We start from the raw sequence: 6721 nt of genomic DNA on the forward strand, positions 1-6721 counted from the left end.
CACTAGGTATGTGCATATATAAGGTAAACAACTCTCTTTTGATGTTAATTATCTCTATTCATTTCCTACTCATGCATGCAAGGTTACTAACCTAATTGATGTTGAAATGAAATAGGTTCATACTTCATAATTTCTAGTACATTCCTAAGAAAAAAAAAGGCATATCTTAAAGAAAATTAAGTACATTATGCTAACAATGAGATGTAAAATGCCATGTAGAAGCATTGTTTGTCATTAATTGATAACAATCATACATGTTCATTATCCGATCCCATTATGAGTTACTAAGAGTTACTAACCTCGGATGATTTTAGAAAGAATCATGAACATCATTTATAAATTCTAGTATAACTTTATGAAAAATGAGTACATCCTAAAGAAAAATTTGTACATTTTATAATAAAAGAGATATATTGTATGAACGTTACATATACAAGTAATTTGACATTAATTGATTACAATAATTCATATTTTTTTACCTTATCATGCATAGATGAGGTTTACTAATATTAGCATGGATAAGGTATATTATTTATAAATTGTGGTACATCCTTGAGAAAAATGAATACATTCTGAAAAAAATCTAATACTTCTACAGAAAAAAAAAGTACATTGTATGAACTTTACATGAGTCATTTAACATTAATTGACAACAATAATCCATGTTTCTTCTCTTATCATGTTTGACCGAGGGTTACTAACCTCAATTAATGTCTAGTTCATCATTACAAAAAATCGGTACATTCTATAGGAAAAGAGATATATTGTAGGAATGTTATACACATGAGTCATTCAACACTAATTGATGATAGTAATTCATGTTCCTTACCCCATCATGCATAATTAAGGATTACTAATTTCAATTGATTTTTGAGGCAATTAGGTATATCATGTATAAATTTTGGTACATACTTACAAATGAAGGGTACATCATGAAGATATATTAAAAGAGACATATTGTATGAATGCTATGTACACAAGTCATTTGATATTGATTGATGACAATCATTCATGTCTCTTAGTCTTGTCATACACGGTTGAGGGCAAAAGAAAATTTGGTACATTACATAGGAAAATCTAGTACATTTTATTATATATTCCATGTGGATCACTAAATTTAAAAGCAAGGTAAAACCATGGTAAAGCCAAAACCACCATCACTTATATTATTATTATTATTATTATTATTATTATTATTATTATTTTGGAAAAAAAATTAAAAATAATGTTTTGAAAAGGGTAAGGGCTTAGAGTTGCCCATTAATGCTTTCTTTCAAGAAATTCAAAATTTTATTTGCTCTAAATATCATCTTGTCTTGAATTAAGTTAGAAATGGGATTTTTCTCGGAATTTCTTCTTTATATAATGGAAAAATGAAATGAAAATTATAGAATTGAGTAATTGAGGTAATATAGTCTTGGTTGATTCATCTTCAAAACTCATGTAAATCTATTCAAAGATTTCAACTAAAATAAAATAAAATAGTTTACAATTTGCCCGGTCCTCTATTGTTTTTGTTCCTTTTATTTATGAACAAGGAATTATAATTTAAATATATGAAAATTTTAAAATAATTTATTATACTTTGTTTTCTTTTTTATTACATGACTTGGTGGAATTAAAAAAAATGTGAATATATATATATATATATCACAAGTAGCTAGCTTGTCAGATGTTGAATTGTCAATCACTTACTTGATAACAAATTCATGACTATATGTGTACAACCAATTATAACTCACAAATATAATATGATGATTCTCCATTTCTTTTAATTTGCATTTTTCTTGAAGCATTTGCCTAAAATTTTCTAAAACCAATGTAAGAATGCATAGTTATGTATCCATTGGGACATTGAAGTCTACCAAACTAAAACTTTCACAAAAAATTGTAGAATCAACCCTTCTACTCTTGGTTACTCTCGACCAATACATTATTTTAACCCTAGTTATATTTTCTAAACTAATGAACAAGTTCTTCATCCACCAATCATTCATCCATTCTTCTTCCTCTGGATTTCTTTTTCTGTTTCAACTTTTTGACACATTTGCATAAGTAGAAGTAACCATTATGTAAGAGTTGCTTTTAAAACAATGATACCGATTCTTTTTCTTCCTTTCAATCTTTTTCTATCCTCCAACTTTTTGACACGTTTGCATTCCTATTGGCAAAGAGTTGCTTTTAAAACAACGATACTTATGACAATTGATCCAACAACTATATTGGCCAATAACATCCAAATATTTTTTGAGGCAATTATTTACATCCTTTAAGAAAAGTAGACTTTTTAATAACCTAATTCCAATTTTTTTTTTAAATACATTGCATATCATCTTAATTATGAAATATTAATTGTAATAATAAATTTCATAATTTAAGATTTAGATTTAAAAATTATGTTTTATTATTTAGAGATTTACATTATAAGATTTTTATATTCATTTTAAATAAAATATTTATTTGTTATATGAATTTTATCATATGTAAATAAAATAAAAACACATTTATCATATTTTCTTATTGTTTATATTATTTTAATTTTTAATGTAAAAATCATATTATTTTAGGTTTTTGCTTATGTTCCTACTTAATCATGATTCTAACCTTATATTTTGTTAAAAAATTATATATATCATAAAAAAAAATTGTATTTCCACTTCCCTGACTTTTGGTTTGTTTTCACTTCTTATCAAACTGAGATTAAGTTGCTTACTACCTAGAAAATTCACCTCCATAGACCCTATTTGCAAAGTGGATGTCCATTAATAATCAAATATCAAGTTCATAGTTTTGTAGAAGAAGAAGCCCCTTATCCGAAAATAATTAGAGTATATTATCTCTACTAAACAAAAATTAGTGAAGTATACCAATCTCTACTAACATAGTTCCAACTTTGCTAGGTTGCTGATGATAAAGAGTAGTACCTATGAAAATATGTTCATCGTGAAACAATGGAACATTTATTTCATCTACTTAAATACATTGATCATTTTACTTGAAAAAATAGAATAAGACAAGTCATAATACCCATTTTATGGTGTTTGCATTTCACCACTATGTATGCATATGTAAGGTAGACAACTCTCTTTTGATGCTAATCATCTCTATTCATTGCCTACTCATGCATGACTAAGGGTTATTAACCTAATTGATGATGAAATGAAATAAGTACACAATTCATAATTTTTGGTACATCCTTAAGAAAAAAAAGGTATATCCTGAAAAAAAAAAATTTGGTACATTATATACTAATTACTAGAAACCTTGGATTTCTCCATTCTCTTACTTTGGATCATATAGGTGCATGCAAAACTACCCTACGCCTCTAGATCCTATGCAATGGATGCAAAAATCAAAATTTTAACATTCTAGGATCAAAAGGAAAGTCATTAAAGAACTTTACATTTGATTTGAATATTCCCAAATCAATTATGCTAGATAAAGATAAGAGTAATGAATTTGGAAGTCTCATATACCCAAGATCTTCCGTCCGATTACTCAAATCACAATCATGGCACTCTAAAGTGTGGGTTTTGGAAATGAGGATCTCTTGGCTCTCATTTTTCTCTCTTGAGATGAAAGACAAAGTCATGGAAACCCTAGCCCTAAAAGGGCTATTTATAGGGTTCCCCTATTAGGCTTAAGTGACTTGAGCCCACCAAGGCTTGGGTCACTTAATCTAGTCTAAAACGGATCATAATTGATTAATTAATCATATAAGTCCATCTAATTAATCAATTAGCTCAACCTAGAGAACTTGTTCACTATCCCTTATGCAACCTTGAATAATTACCAAAACACCCTTATGTACAAAAGTGAACCAAGAGCCAATTCAATCCTCATAAATCGTGTCATCATAGTATATGAGCTCAAAGTGGAGACAATTGGGATCCATAGGAGTACTGGCTCCCTTAGAATCTAATTTTGAAATTTATTCAACATTCCACTAAAGAGAATCAATTGCACTCTAATATCTTATGTAAATAACAACGAGATGAAGCTTGGTTCCATGACTTACTATCCACTACATGCAGACTTCCCATGAACTGGTGTTTATAATCTAACAAGGTAGTGTTATCGCCTATCAACATTGCCTCTTAAATCCTTGAGTTATAAATCCCACTTATTATGTGATTAATTGGCATACTCTAACTCCAAGAAGCATATGTCAAATTCCCACTAAGGGAAATGTTATGGCCATAGTTTTCTAGATCACATATCCTTTGGATCACCCAATGGGGCACACTACCTCAATGCATGAGATATCATGGTGCCTATATTGAAAATACCTATTACTACCAGCCTGCATCAACAGTGATCCAATTTATAGGGATATATGACTATTTAAGGGTCTCGCCTATAATTTAAAGCCTCTTATTGACTTTGACATAGATTCAATATCCTCTCAAGGTTAAGAGTCAATGTATTATAGTAGCTTGATGAATCATGACAATTGATCGATAGCCATATGTCATGATTCACCGTAGATTTTGTCTAATGCACATCACATGCACTAGTGCACTTACCATGGGAGAACCATCCCAATGGCCAATTGATTTTTTTTTTAATTTTTTAATTTTCTCAATTTTTATTAAGTATGAATAAAGTTATATACTTCCAAACATAATGGAATTCTAAAGAATTAATTCATACAAAATAAATTGGGCATTGATGAGCCTAACATTTGTGATTGATTGCTTGATTGACTTTGCCCTACTCTGATATGCATACGATTATTTTTTATTTGTGCATTAACCTTGTCTCTCATAGTAGCACTTAGCTTGCGACTAAAGGTATCCCTCGTACCCGATCATATTTATTTATTTATCCGTTATCATATATGACTTGTTTTATTATTTGATTATTGTTTTGATATCTATGATTAATCAATTAATTGTCATACTTGTCTTAGCTAATTAGTAGGGACCTAATTTTTAGATCTTAAAGGGGTGTTACGATCTATCACCATACCTTTCCAATAGGTAACCTGATTCTCGAACCCAAACTCGATTTTTCGTAGACTTGTTTTTCCTTTAGGAGTCACATTTAGGGTTTTTATTTGTTATTTTGTTTTTCCTTTTAAAAATAAAGCAAAAATAAGTGACGATTTTAAAAACTTTTCAAAAATCATTTTTCGAAATAAAAAGGGAGTCTCGCCATTTGAGTGGGAACACATGCGAGAAATGCGGGGTCCACAAATGCTAAAAGTACCCCATTTTATTTTTCTACCATTTCATCTTTCCATTTGGTAATATTCCTCATTTCCATTTTCCTTTGCTTTTATTTTGTTATTTTAATCAATATTCACTTTATTATTTATAATTTTAATATTAGAATATTAGAATATATATATATAAATATTGTTTGCATTGTTCATAATAAATAATTATTAACAATAATAATAATGGTAATAATAAATATTAAAAATAATGATTGTATTAAAAATATTAAAAATAAAATAATAATAATAATAATAATAACAAAAAATACAAAAATAAAAAATAAAAAGAAGACATTTTTGTCCTTTTACTCGTTATGAACTTTCTATCAATTTACAAAGTTTTGGAACTTTTACCCTAATTACATCACTTTGCATACCTTAAAGTATAATTCTCCTATAAAAAAAATTATAATATTGAGATGAGGTTGTAAAAACTAATAAAGACTACACAAGCAAGGGAGCTATGAAATTAAAACGAAGTTGCAAAGATTAAACAAGGTAGACGTGGAGTGAGAGCAAGAATTGGTATAGTATGTTGATTTTTTATTTTAGAATATTTAATACTCAATATGATGATTTTTTTTTCTTCCTATGTAAGTTTAGTTTGGTATAGTAATGTTGGTTCTTTTTTATTTTTATTTATTTATTTCTATAGATTTAAGCATGATATATTTTTATTTCTACCTAGAATGAAATGTTTAGCATAAAAAACCTTTTTGAAAATAAATTAAGAAGATTAAATAATATTTAATTTCTCACCCTAAAATTTGTTTCAAAAAGAATTGGAATAGGAGGAGAAGTTTATGCAATATCTATTTCTTTCTTCTTTTTTTGGCTGTCAAATATTTTTAAACATAAAAAGTAAAAATATATAACCAAACATAATTTTAAAAATTATTTTCAAATTTTAATTATAAAAAATGCAACTAAAAAATACCTTTAATAATTTTAAATTATCCTAATCAATTCTTTAATAATTTTAAGATTTCAATATATCCATAGTGGAAAAGAGAAAAAATTACAAAGTAAATTTCGTACCCATCAATAAATGACTATATTAATTTAGTTACATGATATTAATAAATATTCTATTCATTAAAGCATCCTCCGTTGTAGTCTAGTTGGTTAGGATACTCGGCTCTCACCCGAGAGACCCGGGTTCAAGTCCCGGCAACGGAAAATAATTTTTATTTATTTCTGGGCTTTGCAATAAAATTTGCTTGGGCCCTTTTAATTTGTTTCGAGGTTAGGGTTAGTGTCTTGGCCTTTACTTTGAGGTTAAGCCTTTCCTCGAATTGGTTTTGTAGAGGCTTCTATTGGGCTTTTCTTTGAGCCCAATAAAAATCTTCCCTCTTAGTCCCAAAATAGGACAATTTCTTTCCATTTGTATTTTCCCATACTTCTTCTTGTTCGCATTTTTGTTGCACCCATGCTTGATGCTTAAAAGCATGTTTGAATTTGCTCATAATTTGTCCTATCCATTTTTAAAAGTACGATATA

The 6721-nt window shown here is 28.1% G+C and overlaps 1 non-coding gene across 1 annotated transcript; it reads left to right on the plus strand.

The window, feature by feature from the left end:
- The first annotated feature begins 6327 nt into the window (after window positions 1-6327).
- On the plus strand, window positions 6328-6400 carry TRNAE-CUC (transfer RNA glutamic acid (anticodon CUC)). The gene has a single exon. It is a non-coding gene; the product is annotated as a tRNA-Glu (tRNA).
- Window positions 6401-6721: the final 321 nt, after the last annotated feature.

This window comes from Vitis vinifera, chromosome 9 (assembly GCF_030704535.1).
Source record: "Vitis vinifera cultivar Pinot Noir 40024 chromosome 9, ASM3070453v1".
In the NCBI taxonomy this organism is placed as follows: domain Eukaryota; kingdom Viridiplantae; phylum Streptophyta; class Magnoliopsida; order Vitales; family Vitaceae; genus Vitis; species Vitis vinifera.